Source organism: Lagenorhynchus albirostris, chromosome X (assembly GCF_949774975.1).
Source record: "Lagenorhynchus albirostris chromosome X, mLagAlb1.1, whole genome shotgun sequence".
Taxonomy (NCBI): domain Eukaryota; kingdom Metazoa; phylum Chordata; class Mammalia; order Artiodactyla; family Delphinidae; genus Lagenorhynchus; species Lagenorhynchus albirostris.
This window is the reverse complement of record NC_083116.1, coordinates 8,638,212-8,655,128: the sequence shown is the minus strand read 5'-3', so window position 1 is coordinate 8,655,128 and position 16,917 is coordinate 8,638,212. Positions and strand designations below refer to the sequence as shown.

The window sequence follows — 16,917 nt, the reverse complement described above, 5'->3', positions numbered from 1 at the left end:
ATCACAGCAAGTTTTTTTTAGGAAGCTGGGTTGATTAAACCATTCCAGCCTCTGCACCTCACACTCCATCACTGTGACATGAAGAGGAAAAAACATTTTTCACCCAGTGCTAACCTTTTTTTTCTCTCATTTATCTTCCCTCCCCTGGATCCCAATTCAGTGTCTATAGTTCTAGTATTTAAATGTGGACCAGGAGTCTATTTGAATTTAACATAAACATTTTAATCGTAGAAAATTTGGCAAACACAATACTATGCAATGAATGTCTATGTCTTCTGAGTGTCTGAGTGTTGCATAAGTGTGCAAATACTTACATGGAGTTACAGTCACATAAATCCATTCTCAGAGCAATACACTCTGTACTTTAAATTTGTAATTTGAATTTTTATGAACACTTATCTCAGTCTTATAAATACTTGAAATTTACTAGTCCATATATACTAGTTCTCAATTTTCACTTCTACAGTGTTGTCAAAACACAGACTTAAGGAAATTTAGAATGGCAAGAGACCCTTAGAAATCTAGTCCAAACTTCGCATTTTATATATATGGAAATTGATGCACAGATCAAAGACGCGACTAGCCCAGAGTCTCACAGTTAGTTGTTTAGCAACGACAAAACACATTATCTCCTGCTATGTAGCCTCCTCATTGTGTCCAAACCACTACTGCCACCAATTAAGCACTGTGCTACCCAAATGGGACTGAAACCACAAATCATTTCCCTCAAAGGGCTGGTTCTCATATCCCATAAAATTGGTTTGCAAATCCGTTACTTTTACGTACTAATTTTCCAAGACATAGCTCCAATATCACCTCTCCTCTAGGATGACTTTCTCAGACCTCACAGGGCCAGTTAGTCACCTTTAGCAACATAGTATAATTTTCTCTGTTTATACCTTACCCTACCCTCCTAGCCTATGAAATCTTTATAGCCAGGGGCCATGTTTCACGCATGTCACTAAGACCATGTATTCAATTCCTCTGGATGTTGTAACAAATTATCACAAACTAGTAGCTTAAAACAACAGAATTTTATTCTCTCACAGTTCTGGAGGTCAGAAGTCTGAACTCGGTCTCATTGGACCAAAATCAAAGTGTTGGCCCTACTCCTTCCAGAGGCTCTTCCGTTCCTTGCTGCTGCCAGCATAACTTGGCTTGTGTTCATGTCACTCCAGTCTCTGCCCCTGTGGTCACATTGTCGTCTCCTCTTCTGTTTGTGTCTAATCTCCGCTCAATTCCCACTTACAAGGATATGTATGATTGCAATTAGGACCCCATTTCAATATACTTGACTTAATCTCATCTACACAGTAGGGTTTTTTGTTTTGGTCACATAAAGTGATACAGTTTCCAGAGATTAGGACATGGAAAATATCTTTGGGGAGGGGTCATTATTCAGCTTACTGAAACCCCCACTTCAAGACCAGTTTGGCTACTGAGCATATTTTTTTAATGTAAATTTATTTATTTATTTTTGGCTGTGTTGGATCTTCGTTGCTGTGCGCGGGCTTTCTCTGGTTGTGGCGAGCAGGGGCTACTCTTCGTTGTGGTGCGCGGGCTTCTCATTGCGGTGGCTTCCCTTGTTGCAGAAAATGGTCTCTAGGTGCACGGGCTTCAGTAGTTGTGGCTCGCGGGCTCTAGAGCGCAGGCTCAGTAGTTGTGGCACACGGGCTTAGTTGCTCCGCGGCATGTGGGATCTTCCTGGACCAGGGCTCAAACCCATGTCCCCTGCATTGGCAGGCGGATTCTTAACCAGTGCACCACCAGGGAAGCCCCTACTTAGCATATTTTTAAACCACATTTTACAGAATCAAGCTTCTCCATTTGGCCTTACCAGTCTAAGGAAACCATTTGTACTCAAGATGAAATGCAGTCAGAGATTCAGATCTCAACTACCTAGGTAATGAACTAATTTCACAGCTCAAACATAATTAAGTTTGGTTATGATAACTGTTTGGAATAAAGAATGCTTATTTTCTACTGATTATAAAACCACTGCTTGTATATTGTAGAACATAAAGGGGAAAAAGAAAAATATTTATAAACTAAAAAAAAAAAATCACCTGTAATTCCTTTACCTATAGATAATCACTGTTAACATCATGTTTATTTCCAATACATTATATATATTTATACACATATATGCATGCTTAAACAAATACATTTTACATTTGGTATATGTGTCCCTAATATTGTAAATTATACTATTTTATATATAGTAACAGACATATCTATCATATTTTCTTAGATGGTTTTATACCATATTATGTGGAATATTTCTGTAGCCTATTTTTTTCTGTAGCCTATTTTCACTAGGCGTTATATCATTAGCACTTTCCCATGTCATTAAAAACTCTTTGTAAACATCATTTTAATAGCTGCACAATGGTCCATCATGTGGGTATACCATAATTTACTTTACCATCCCCTTGATGTTATGCAACTGGGCTGTTTGTAAATGACTTTTTATAGCACTGAATTATAATACAATGAGAGACATCTATCAGGGTCAATTCAGTATCGGTGGAAGTTGATGAATCTATTTTCACAGACTGGGAGATGTGTGCTTCCATATCGCCACACTTAACAGAGAGTATTGATGTTTAGACTGTGTGCCAAGATGGCTTTGCCCCCCTATCTAATAGCTCAGTACCTATGGCCCAGTGTAGCACACGTTTATCAAGAAGCAGAGAGCATGGGATGGGCAAGTAGGGAAGGGTTTAGAGACAGACAACCCAAAATACTTACCTGGAGGATAAAGCCCAATCCAGGTCCTGATGTGAGCCAGAAAAGGCATGGGACATCCAGGAAGCAAGTGAAGTTAGATGAGGAGGTTGCCACTGAGTGGCTTAGTTGCCTCCAGCAGGCCTGGGAAGATGCAGGAATATTGAGAGCTGGAGGGAGAGTAGAGAGAATGATTGGGGTTCTGATTTTTATACCTGGAGAGCCAGAGTATAGTAGTCCCCCCCTTACCCGTGATTTCGCTTTCTATGGTTTCAGTTTCAACTGTGGCCTGAAAATATTAAATGGAAAACTCCAGAAATAACCATTCGTAAGTTTTCAATTGCACGCCATTCTGAGTAGCTTCATGAAGTCTCATGCCAACTGGCTCCATCCACCTGGGACATGAATTTTCCCTTTGTCCAGCGGTTCCTGCCCGTTAATCACTTAGTAGCTGGCTCAGGTATCAGACTGACTGGAGCAGCATCAGCAGTGCTTGTGTCCAAGTAACCCTTATTTTACTTACTTGTCCCAAAGCACAAAGGTAGTGATGCGTGCAATTCAGATATTCTCTTACCGTGCCTAATTTATAAATTAAACTTTGTCATAGGTATGTATTTATAGGAAAAATTATAGTCTATGAGTACGGGGTTTGGTACTCTCCATGGTTTCAGGCATCCACTGAGGGCGGGGTCTTGGAAGGTGTCCCCCACCGACAAGGGGAGACCACTGTAATTCTGCCAGGCAGGGAGATATGGTTTGTGCTTTCTTTTATGCACAAGACCTCCTATCCCGTCCCGTTTCCCAAGTCTTAAAGGGACTGACCTGACTTCTCATAATTCAAATATTTAAGAGCTTACTATGTGCGAGGCTCCATGCAAATGCTTCTTTATACATCGTGTCTTAGCATCCTCCATCAGCCCCATGGCAGCATTATTATCCTCATGTTACAGATAAAGATAACTGATGCTCAGCAAGGTTAAGCACATACTCAAGATTGCTCAGTCAAGATGTGCATATCCGGGACTTCCCTGGTGGTCCAGTGGTTAGGACTCGGCGTTTTCACTGCCGAGGGCCTGGGTTGGATCCCTGGTGTGTGAGGGAACTAAGATCCCACAAGCTGCGCCGCACGGCCCCCCAAAAAAAGATGTGCAGATCCCAAAAACCGTGCTCTTGTCTTAGGTCCTCTACCTTCATTCCTAGCCTAGGTCTCCAGGTTCATTTCAAGACTTTCTGGTTCTGTGATTCCAGCTGGTACCTAAACAAAGCACTTCATAAATGTGTGTCTTTGGGTACACAGAAAGAGCTAGGGCTGGAAAAACACAGAAAGAGCTACAGCTGGAAAAACACAGAAAGAGCTAGGGCTGGAAAAACAACACAAAGCCTATGCCTCCCTCCCAGTGGATTAATTTTCTCACAGGCACCCAGCGGGTCATTTTCTTTCAATCTCCTCAGTATTTACTTAGGATCTTTAAAATACACAGAACAGTCACTGTGAGTGTTACTGCTGACAGAACTCTGTAATTATTTGAAAGGAAAATGAAATTTAAGAGATATAAAATTAGAGATGAAGGTGTCTTTAAATAATATAACTCAACACTGAAGTATTGGGAAAGAACTCAATTTCAGAGCATTAGCAAACACACTTGCTCATATTAAGCCAGGAAAGATATTTTGCTTTCAAGTTTAAATGATTTCTATTGTTGAGGCCCAGGACAGGCTGCCCCAAAATATGCCTCAATGGCATATTGATTATTTTAAATTAACGTTACTTAAGAAAAGACGTATGCAAGAGGGACATTCTGACCCTCTTCGCTGTCTCCCTGAAAGCAGGAGATAAACCTTCCATGTGAAAGGTGCACTCCCTGTATCTGGAAGCAGCAGGACACCCTTAGCACCAGAGACATCTTTCTATAAGCCTCTGTAGAAACAAACTTTGTCACTTCTTTAATTGACTACCCTAAGCCCAAACTCTGTTTAGAGTCTTCACTAATTTAGCACCCCAAACCTACATTTCTTTGTCCTCTCAATTCCTCTCAAATTTATTGTTTCTTTGTCTAAAAAGTATAAAAACTGCCTGCTTTGGCCACTTCGTAGGACCAATTTCTATTAGACCTCTGTGTACCCAAATTAAAAATTGTTTCTTTTTCTCCTATTAATCTGTCTTGTGTCAATTTTCTTGTTAGTCCAGCCACAAGAACTCAAGAGGGGGGGAGGGGGAAAGTTCCTCTCCCCGACACTATCTTTTTCACAACCATTGGCCACCCACGCATAACATTATATTTAATACCTACTACAATGACATTGATTATTCATTTTATTAAAATTATATAAATTGGGATTGACATATATACACTACTATGTATAAAATACATAACTAATGAGAACCTAAAAAAATAACAAAACAAAACAAAACTGAGTAGGAGGAATCTGAATTAATTTCCTTTGGTCCTGAACCAGTTTTGCCTAGACATCCCAAAACTTAGCTAAGTTTTTATATTTTCTTCATACTTAAACTTGCTTTCCCGTAATTCTTACTTTGTAGGCATGTGATTTCAATTCTGTTCTATACAATACCCCATCACAGTTTAACAAAGACCTTCTATTTTTGCCTGGTCGAAATTGTAGAGTCATTAAAAACTAGGGTCAAGTTGACACCGATTTTTCTGCCTTTCTGATGCATTCATGTTCTCTGATTACAGTGTTGGGATTGTAAAATATCACATTTTAAAAAGTGCTTCAATGTTCATTCAATGCATTTAGTCTTTTATTACCAGGAATGCCTTCTAACAGTGCCACAAAAGTGCTCACAAACATTCTCTTGAACATTTCCATTGACAGGAAACTCATTAAATCTTGATATGGTCTATTCCATCTTTGGGCACTTAGAATGTTTGGAAAAGCCCTTCTTTTCCTTATTTTGATAAAAATTCATCTCCTCAAAATTTCCTTTGTTTAGTTGTAGTCTTATCAATGAGGCCACAGAGAAAAGCCTAATTCTTCTTCCACAAGTTTTAAAACACTATGATTGTAATATTACAACACTCTGATACTGATACAAAGTAATTAATAATGATAACTAATCATTAGATAGTGCTTATTGTATGCCAGGAACTGTTCTAAGTTTTTTACATGTATTAACGCATTATAATACTCACAACAACCTTACCTAATAGATTCTATTATTATCCTCATTTTACAGAGAGGAAATTGACACAAAGAGAGAATAGGTAACTTGCCAAAGGTCATGTGATTAGTGAGTGGCAGAGCCAAGATTCAAACACAGGCTCTATGTCTGAGGCCACTAGACTATACATATATGGAAACTGATTTATATTATGTTAGGTTAGATTAGATTAGATTATGTTATGATATGTATGATACGTTATATTATCATAGAGTCTAAATGGATTAAAGAGTTATACATAAAGCATCAAGTCATTAAGGAACATAAGAAAACATAGATAAATATATATATCTGATCTCCCTCCACCAGCACAGTTCTCAGATTCTAGGCTAGATCCCAAGGGGGAAGATTAGAATATCCATTTCTGGATAAATGACTTACAGGTCCTGACATGTGGGCATCTACCACACTGAAGTCTACCAGTGAATAGCACAATGTATTTGCTCAGAATTTCCAAATATATTTTTATCGCCTGACTCTCAAATATGCAGACGGCCAAAGGACAACAGACATTTGAGAAAATTCTCCAAAGGCAAGATAGATACCTTAATAAGTTAATATAAGAAAAAACAAAGAAGAAAGAGAAATAATTTAAGGAGCAAAACTCATCATTAACAATCTCAGATAAATAAGATAAAATATTAAATCTATAAAATTAGGCAAGATAATATTAAAAAAGAAATATTGCCCCCCAAAAGAAAATGGTCTTAGAAAACAAAAATATGATTCCAAATTTTTTAAAAACTTGGTAGAAACTGGGCAATAAGGATCAGTATATTGGGACTTCCCTGGTGGTCCAGTGGTAAAGAATCCACCTTCCAATGCAGGGCATGAGGGTTCGATCCCTGGTTGGGGAACTAAGATCCCACATGCTGCGGGGCAACTAAGCCCGCATGCCACAACTACTGAGCCCGCATGCCTCAACGACAGAGCCCGCGTCCCACAAACTACAGAGCCCACATGCCCTGGAGCCTGCGTGCCACAGCCAGAGAGAGAAAACCCACACACCACAACTAGAGAAGCCTGTGTGCAGCAATGAAAGATCCTGCACACTGCAACTAAGACCCGATGCAGCCAAAAATATAAAGAAAATAAAGAAATAAAAATAAATTTAAAAAAAAGGATCAGTATATCATGCAGAAAATGGAGCTTAAAACAAAGATCGGGAACATAGTAGACAAAAAAAAAAAGATAAGTAAATTAGAGAAACAATTTAAGATATCCAAATTATAATGAGTTACAGAGAGAGAGAAGGAGGGAAGGACAGAGGGAGAAAAGAAAGGGAGGGAGGAAGAAAAAAAGAGGCAGGCCAGACATATTTTAAAAATACAATAACAATTCCTAGAACTGAAAGACAAGAGATTATAATTTGTAGAGTTCTGCCATTTCTCCAGCACACTGAATGATAAAGCCACCATACCAAGGCAGAGCATGAAATTTCAGAATTCCAGGGATAAAGAGAAAAGTCTGAAAGTTTACAGAGGGGTTGGAACAGTAAGTTACATACAAAGAATCTGGAATTATAGTGCCATCAAACTTCTCGACAGCATTATTGGAAGCTAATTGATAATGGAGCAATGCCTTTGAAATGACAGAAAATGATATTAACTTAGAATTCTCCATCGAGAAAAAATATCAATCAACAGTGTGAGGAAAGTAAATATATTTTCAGATAAGCAGTGCCTTCAAATTTAACTTCCTTTCACCTTAAAAAGTAAAGCTATGGAAAATTTGCTACACCAAAATAAGGGAGGAGACCAAAAAAGAAAAAGATGGGATCCAGCAAACAGGAGATCCAACTCCGGAGAGTTCCAGCATGATGGCATCTTATATGTCACTCAATTCTATCTCCTTAAGTATAAATCAGGTCACTTTTCTCCCCTGATTAACACACTATAATGTCTTCCTATCACTTTTACAATGAGATAAAAACGTTTTTTGGCCTATTTCTCCACCATCCTCTGTCTCTCAGTGCTGCAGCTACCTTGACCTCACTAGGGTTTGCAATCCATTTCCCTGGAATGCTTTTCCCTCTGATCTTCACAGAGCTGCATCCTTCTTTTCATCCAGCTCCAATACCAAATACCATGTCCTTAGACTCCCCGTCTGTTTATTTATAATTGTATCAACACCACTCTTTATTGCCCTTACATTGTACATTTTTCTTCACAATGCTTACTATTACTTGCCATTATTTTATTTATTCATTTATTTTATTTAATAATTGTTTTTCTCCCCTTCTAAAATGTAAGCTCCGGGAGAGCAGGGGTTCTGTTTGTTTTATTCCTTGATCTACCTCCATTGCCCAATCAGTTCCTGGCACACGGCAGGTGTTCCATTAAATATTTGTGGCATGAATCAAATTTACCAAGATGCTAATAATATTCTTTTGGAGCACAGAGTTACGGATGATCTCTTTATACCTTTTAGCATTTTAGAAATGCTAAAATTTTTATAAGCATTTACTGCTTTCATAATTTAAAAAAATAACCATATTCTAATGTTCTAAACTAGAAAAAATGTAGTGGAAATTGTCCTCAGAAATACGATCGATTGGGTTGTGGCAGTTTCTGTCCACGTAAATCTTACAGAAATTAAACTTCCCTCTAAAGTGAAACTTCCATGAGGATTTGTGATGATAATCTAATCCCTTCCACTTCCTATTGGATTTCCAGTAAAAATGTTCTAAGGGATGTAAAAGCAGGGTAGGGGAATCTAGATCCATCACTACAATTGTCTCTGAGAGGATGAACAGCCTCTTTTATGCCCAGCCACCACCACTGCAACCACAGTCACCACGATTTCCAATTCTGTCTAGGTTGGCATGGGAGGTAGAGGCGGGAATTTGAGATATAACTGCATGTCAGACAACTACAAAGCAAAAGAACATGCCCAACTCGAGAGAAAAATTGAAATATCTCCCACCTCTACCTCCATGCTCCCTGGAGACAAGAGTTTTCTATGGGCTCCAGAAAGGTATATCAACAGGTCTAGTGATGCTGTGGTGTTTGTTCCAAAGGGAATACTATTGTGACTTTAGTAATCAAAGATATTATGATTATACTTTTTAACTTAAACTGAACCATAAATTAATGATGGAAGATGACTTTCTGAGAATCTTATAAAAACCTATTTTGGGCGAAAACATTATTCATAATCATTATCCTAATGAATGAACAGAAAACACATATGAGTAATTGTACACCACATGGTCTTTGTTCACAAATACCCAAATACCTCAACAGTTTGGGTGAGTTAGTGTTATTCATTTGGAAAAAGTAGTCAAGCTAGAAGCAGTCTTGAGAATAGTATTATGAGTAAATTTGCATTGCTTAGAGAACAGTGGAGGAACAATGATAAATTAAACATAAGGTGAGCTCAGATTTTGATACCAACCTACTCTGCAGTGAGAAATATTTTTGTGTGTGAAATTACAGTATGGTTTCTGAAAATATACCAACCACCAGACATTCCCACCAGTACCATTTTCCCAGAAGTACTGTCCCTAGGAAACTGTAATGTTTGGCATTTCTAAGTACGGACTAGAGCTTTGCTACTTCTTTTGGCCAAATGCACAAGTCTATAAAATCGAAGAGCAAAGGATTAATATCCTAAATATATATAGAGAGATTATCCAAACCATTAAAGACCCAAGTAGATAAGTGATAGAGGGGCGGAAAACCCCTCTAGGTTCTTTGGCTGGTCTAATAATTAAATTGACATAAGACAAATTAACAGGAGAAAAACAAATTTAACTTTATATGTATGGGATTCCCAAAGACATGAGACCTGAAGACACGCAGTTGAGGCTTAGATGCTATTCTGAGCTAAGGAGAAGGGGGTAGGTATCTGGAGCTTCGAAGGGGAGGAAGATGTTTCTCTCTACAATTACTCCCATTTCTATCAAAGATAGCCACAATAAGACTAATTTTGCTTGCAAATTAAGTCTAGTTTTAATAAAGTTGTCCAGATTATTTACATAAGTACAGCAATAATAGTGTTTAACCTTATAGACTCTTTTAAATCTGCTTTGCTAGAGCTTTTCATAAGGAATCTCATATTGAACTCTTAAAATCATCTCAGGCTAGGAAGCCAAACCAAGCACTCACCATCACACTTAAGGCCTGAAATACCTATAAGTTTGGGTTAACTCCTCTCTTCACAAGGTCCCCGGAATATCCTGAGGTTCCTGGGCTTGCAGGAAGTGACCTTACTTACTAACCTGGTAAGGCTGCTGGGAACCCTGTAGCAAGTTCCCAGGCCTGATTTTTCCAAAAGGCTTTATTGGCTCCATAAAGTCAATCTTAGTTCCTTAAAGCTGTCAGGTCATATGTGAGCCTATGCATATCCCTCTCAAATACGCTATTCCAGTCAAATCCTTGGTAATATAACCAATGTTTCCAATTGTATCCTGTCATAAGGAGAACAGATTCTTATTGAACTTATGCAAATAACTGTATTGCCATGAAAATAAAAGACTCATTATGAGTTTCCAAATTCTGGAGGGATCAGGTAGGGAGAAAAAGATAAACATTTTACCTTTGTTCACAAAGATACATTTCACTAAATTGCTGTAAGTTATAGATAGCTTAAGAGGAAATATTTCCTTCATCTGGAAAACAAAAACCAAAACAAAACATTAAAGAACCAACGATGTTTTAAATAAAAAGTCATAAAAATTATAATCAGTTCATTCAGTTCCATATAATTAACTCGTATTGATCTTGATCTTTTGTTAGCAGTTTTATGAAGCCATCATTTTTTTTTCATTAGAGTTCTGTAATTTCTTACCAAATTCAGTGGTATGATCAGAAAGTCATCAGAATACTGTATTTCAGAGTACTTGTCAGAGTCCTTTCCATGAATTTGTCTGAAAATGAAACTCTTTTGCAGGAATACTTTTGCAAAAGCACCAGTGTAAAATAATAACTGTCTGTAAATGACATAAGGTTTTTATTTATTTATTTATTTATTTATTTATTTATTTTGCGGTACACGGGCCTCTCACTGCTGTGGCCTCTCCCGTTGCGGAGCACAGGCTCCGGACGCGCAGGCTCAGCGGCCATGGCTCACGGGCCCAGCCGCTCCGCGGCATGTGGGATCTTCCCGGACCGGGACACGAACCCGCGTCCCCCGCATCAGCAGGTGGACTCTCAACCACTGCGCCACCAGGGAAGCCCCGACATAAGGTTTTTAAATGGCAATGGTTAAAGATCAGATGAGAGTTCATTATAATGCGACTGACAAGGAAATTTGGTTATTTCTATGATACAAAACGTTTTAAGATAATAACTAGAATTACAAGTGATAACATACCAGGACATATCAGATTTTTAGGAATTTCATACAATTTTGAGAACAGTTGTATTAACAACATTCACTCATACAATATAACTTAAGAAGATTTATCATCACTTGTTTGACAATGATTCCCATGTAATTTAATACACCAAATAAGCCTAATTAGCATAACGTCTCTATTCTTTAATAAAGAGAGAGAACAAATCTTTTGAGACGTTCCAGGGGCCCTCTGCAAAAACCCAAAGTCACTTCGAGGTAAAAAAGACTCCATTTAGAATTTGAGTTTGGGGAAGTTTGTCAAAAATATCAAAAAGGTTTTAAAACACTTGATTAGACAGGATCATAGTTACTGTGAAACAATATATAGTTATCCAGTTAACCAAAGTGAAAATTAAAGATTTTGCAGGCAAATACAGAAAGTTATATAGTCATATATATATATATATATATATATATATATATATATATAACAACTTTAGCTCTTAATAGAGAAGGCTCAGTTTTCTTAGGTAATCAAAGATCTGAAAAGGGCAACATGAAACACAGAAAATTATTTTGATAAAACACAGAATCTCTGTTTTCTAGGTAGATTACTTAAAAGGTAAAAACAATCTTTTATAATCTCTTATCAAAAGCAGACCAGTAGTAAAAAAATACCCTTGTCCTATTAGTATATGAAGGAAAATTACATAAGCACACTATTGATATTAAAGCTTATTTAAAAAACCCTTATAATAGCAATTCAGTTTTAGCCAACTTGACTACACAGGTAGAATTCTCTCTTTTTCTCTCTCTTCCCAACTTTCTATACAATTTTGTCCTTTATTATCCTCTTTCCCACTCTGAAATTACCAGTTTTACATTAGGACAAATTAACTTCATTTTCCCTTAACAAAAATACATCGCCATACCTCACACCTTCTTAGTCAAAAATACATCCTACCGGGCTTCCCTGGTGGTGCAGTGGTTGAGAGTCCGCCTGCCAATGCAGGGGACATGGGTTCGTGCCCCGGTCCGGGAAGATCCCACATGCCGCGGAGCGGCTGGGCCCGTGAGCCATGGCCGCTGAGCCTGTGCGTCCGGAGCCTGTGCTCCGCAACGGGACAGGCCACAACAGTGAGAGGCCCGCGTACCGCAAAAAAAACAAAAAAAACCATCCTACCTTCCTCATATACAAACTTGTTTCCACTATTATTTCTAGTCGTTTTAATTATACACATTAATTAAATTTTGAATTAGAATTTTTAAACCTTAGAAACCTTAATTTCTGGTGAAAAGTAAGAAGTAAGCAATTGTGAACTGCCTGTTATACCAGCATTCTTTATATTGGCAAGTTCTGTGACTAAGTTTCATAATTTCTAGAAGCATACACTTCCTCATAGTACAAATTTTCAATGTGGCATAACACATGTTTACTATGAGACCCAAATATATTTAGTTTCTCTGTGATAATGTAATAAGAAACCAAAAGTAGATAAACCTATGTTCAGTAATGAATGTTTCTGCATTTTATCTTATTAGGAAGTGATCTAAATTCAATGAATTTCCATCATTTAGCTTAACTTAGAAAAACTCTAAGGGTGTAAGTTACCAAAGAGATTTGAGAAACTAAGTAAACGTATCAGAAAACATAATTATTGTTGAAAAGTTCACCTAAAAACTCTCATCCCACTTACATCTATTAAAATCACTTCCTCCCTACATTTATGTTTAGACTACCCATGAAAACTTTATTAGACACTAGTCAAAGTGAGCAATCATCCCAAGCTACCGTTCTTGCAGACAAATTTTATAATACAGATAACATAAACTTATTTCACTAGTAAACTCAGGTAGAATAAAAGTTGTTTATCTGCATATTTAATGCTGATAACTCTGGAGGCATACCTATGTTAATTAAACCAAACTTAAACTAGCTTTTATTTACCAAAGATTATACTACATGAAGTTGAAAAATATTTGGGTTAGTTTCTATATTTCTGAGATTTAGGAATACTTAATTCATAAGTGCTTATTGTTAAGCCAATTAAGTAGCAATCTCTTACCAATTAATTTTGAGAATACCTTCCACAGGTAGTAAAATATCACATACATGTAACATACATCCGTAGACATGTAAACACACAGATAGACACAGAGACCCTATAGCTTCCATTCCAAAATTTTAGCCATGAATCAGGTACAATAATACAAAACTCACTAGTTTATAAACCACAATTAGATCCAAATTATGTTTCTGGCAGTTGGAATAGGTTAAGTTTACCAGCTCAAATTGCTAAAGCGTTTTACAATTTGTAGAGAAGACTTTTAGGATTTGTATTTGCCTTTGACAAGTAATCTTATGGAGTCTGTGGACTAGATTTGGGCAAGGGAGCCTTTATAGCAGTTTGTATTTTAAAAAGCTTCTCTTTCGTTTTTTTTTCAGTCTCAGGTTAAGTGTGGGCAGTGTTTTAGATATCGCCTGGGGTGTTTATATTTCAAAGACATGGTAAGATTTACACCTTCAAGGGACAAAGAAAGAATACACGTTTTCTCCTAGGCGTTTTGGGGGTATATTGGTCCACTATCAGAAGTCTAGGGTAATTACTGTTTAAATTTTTCTTTCTTTTTCTTACATGCACAACAATTGCACTTCCAATGTCCTGATTTTTTACATCTGCAAATGTCTGGAGGCAAATAGGAAAGGATCTGAGGGGGTCTTTGAGTTCCTCTCAGAGTTATGCTTTTGTTCCTCTAAAGATTCAAATTGCAAACCAAGAATTGTTGATTTTAACTCCTTTTTTCCTCCTTCATTTCTGCAAGCTACCTTCAAAGAATTGGGCAGCTGCTTCCATTATAATACTTAGAGGTTGACTAGCCCACCCAACTATACTATTTTGAATTTGTCTTTTTATTTCAGGGAGAAAATTTCCTACTAAGGCAGAAATGGAAAAATTTCTATGTTCTGGAACTTTGGGGTTTAATGCAGTATGCATTGAAAAGTCTATATAAGCATTCAACAAAGGCCTTTGGATGCTGTCTTTCTTTCTGCGTGTACGATTTAACCTTAGACCAATCCACCTTAGATGAGGGGAAGTATTTACTATTGCTCCTATAAGCCCCTGAATATTGGTTTCCAGCTGATTCCTTTCCTGATCATTTGTAGGAGGGCCTGGGAGAATTTCTGGTCATCGGTTTCCTCTGTGAGAGATGTTTTCCCCCAGGAAGCCATCTGGCTTGTCTGTTAACTACAGTGTAATTATGGTTGGGAAAAATATCCTTCAGCAGCCAATTAAGGTCCTTATGAGTGGGGTTGTGAATGGCCACTAATATTTCTAATTCCTCTCTAAATTTGGTAGGATCGTCTAAAAGTGGAGGTAAAAGGGCTGTACAATTTAAAAGATCTATTGCTGTCCAGAGGAGGTGAATTCTTTGTCGTAGGGAATCCAGGATACATCCACAAAGAACATTGCACAGGAAGGCCTGAAGCTGGCAGAGAAAGTGAGTCTTACTGTCCATCCCCATGTTTTTGCTAAATTTACTTAATGGCTTTCACCCTTTACATGCGTAAACTGTATACCCTGGGCCTAGAGATTAGGCTGGAGTGCTCTCTGTAAATCCTGTAGGGAAAGGGAAGCTAAAACAGGCAGCTGGGTTTTTAAGGGATCTTCTGGGGAAGGTGGAGGAGTCTGGGAGCTAAGGGAATTTGCTGAGGAGATGGGGCTGGATTTTAAGAAGGACGATATGCATTGGACGTGGACTTTAGTTTTTGTTCTAATTTCTGTTCTTTCATCTTATTAACGGAGTCCCTAAGACCAGCCATTATATTCCTGTGTCCACTTTTTTTTTTTTTTTTCCGGTACGCGGGCCTCTCACTGCTGTGGCCTCTCCCGTTGCCGAGCACAGGCTCCGGACGCGCAGGCTCAGCGGCCATGGCTCACGGGCCCAGCCGCTCCGTGGCATGTGGGATCTTCCCAGACCGGGGCACGAACCCGTGTCCCCTGCATCGGCAAGTGGACTCTCAACCACTGCGCCACCAGGGAAGCCCCATGTGTCCACTTTTTAATTCAGCCTTTCCATAGGTACAAATAAGATACTTAGGATGAGAGCTCTCTAAAAACTGTTTTCTTTCAAATACAGCCAATTCAAGGCACCCGTAGTCTGGCCATTGACAACTAGGATCTTATATTAATCTCAATAGTGACTCAAATCAATAAGCCTCTATATGGCTTAACATGGACCCAAGAGGCATCTCAAAGGAAAGTACAAAAGATACAGCCCTCACAAGATCCAGAAAGTTCATTCCCAGGTTAGCCTAAGAAAGCAAAGACTTTTGTCACGTGCTAAGAATGGTGTAGTGCAGTGTCTGCAGCTGCCCATGAGAATGTGAGACACCCCCAATCACAGACCCACTAATCTGTGACATTCGGTGGGTGCTACTGGAATGGGACTTTTCCAGCACTACAAGGCAATGAAGGTTGAGACAACAAAGGTCCCCTGTGGACCAGGACCCCTTACGACAAGTTCTCCTGACAGCTGACACAGCCGAACAAAGAGAATGCTGTGTGACTTCGCATCTCAGAATCCCAGTGGATTCGACTGGCCATCAAAATGGAAGTTGGTACTTGCATCTTCTGGCTGGTGGAAAGCAGAGACAATATTCTTACTCGTCATAAGGCCAAGCTCTCAGGACACAGAACAAGGTGAAAGGAAAATCTCATCTGGTTTTACACAGGGCATCTACTCCAAAGTTTGTCTAAACAGATGTCGATCTGGTGGGAAGCATGAACTTACCAATTTCTGAGGCCAGCTTGAACAACAGGCTTATAGGACCTATGCCTGTGTTCTACCCTACGGTATGACAAATGTCACAAAAGACAGAGACAAAGGAAAACAAAGACTTTCTCTGGGAGGAAAGGGAACAACAGAAAACAAGAGGACTCATAACAAATCTTTACCAGAGTTGCTATACCTAAGAAACTAGTTCACACAAATATCTTCTCCTGCTAATCTAAATTTAGAGAGAGAAAAGGACTCTTACCAGTCTCACTTCCTCCAGACCATGCAGGCAGAGATCCAAGAGACTGTCATGGTAAGAATTCTTACCTTCTGTTGGTTCCTGTCAGCAGTCCCAGGATCTCTCAGCTGCAGCAGCCCCAAAGTGAGCAGCGTCCAGCCAGTGTAGAGCCCCACATTGGGCACCAAAACTGTAGGACAGGAAAAGTTTTCCATTCTTCCATTATAGGATCTCTGGCTGTTCTAATAATCAAATTGACATAAAACAGCTTAACTAGAGAAAAACAAGTTTTGTACTTATGGGATCCCCAAAGACAGGAGACCCAAAGAGTCAGGCAACTGAGGCTGGTAAACAGATGTTTCCATTCCATGCAGATAAGTCTTTCTGATATTAACTGTTATCATTGATACTTGCTATCTTCCTGGTACGGGCCCTCTATCTAAATTCTTTTAGGCAATTAAGGGAGAGGTAAAGAGCTTTTGCAGTGGAATATTACTCAGCCATAAAAAGGAATGAAATTAGGTCATTTGTAGAGATGTGGATGGGCCTAGAGACTGTCATACAGAGTGAAGTCAGTCAGAAAGAGAAGAACAAATATCATATATTAATGCATATATGTGGAATCTGAAAAAATTGGTATACACAATCTTATTTACAAGGCAGAAATAAAGACACAGACGTAGAGAACAAACGTACGGACACCATGGGG

At 38.5% G+C, this 16,917-nt stretch overlaps 1 pseudogene; it reads right to left on the bottom strand.

Moving 5' to 3' along the window:
- Window positions 1-16,917, bottom strand: part of LOC132514045 (heat shock-related 70 kDa protein 2-like) — a 75,909-nt pseudogene that overhangs the window by 39,740 nt on the left and 19,252 nt on the right.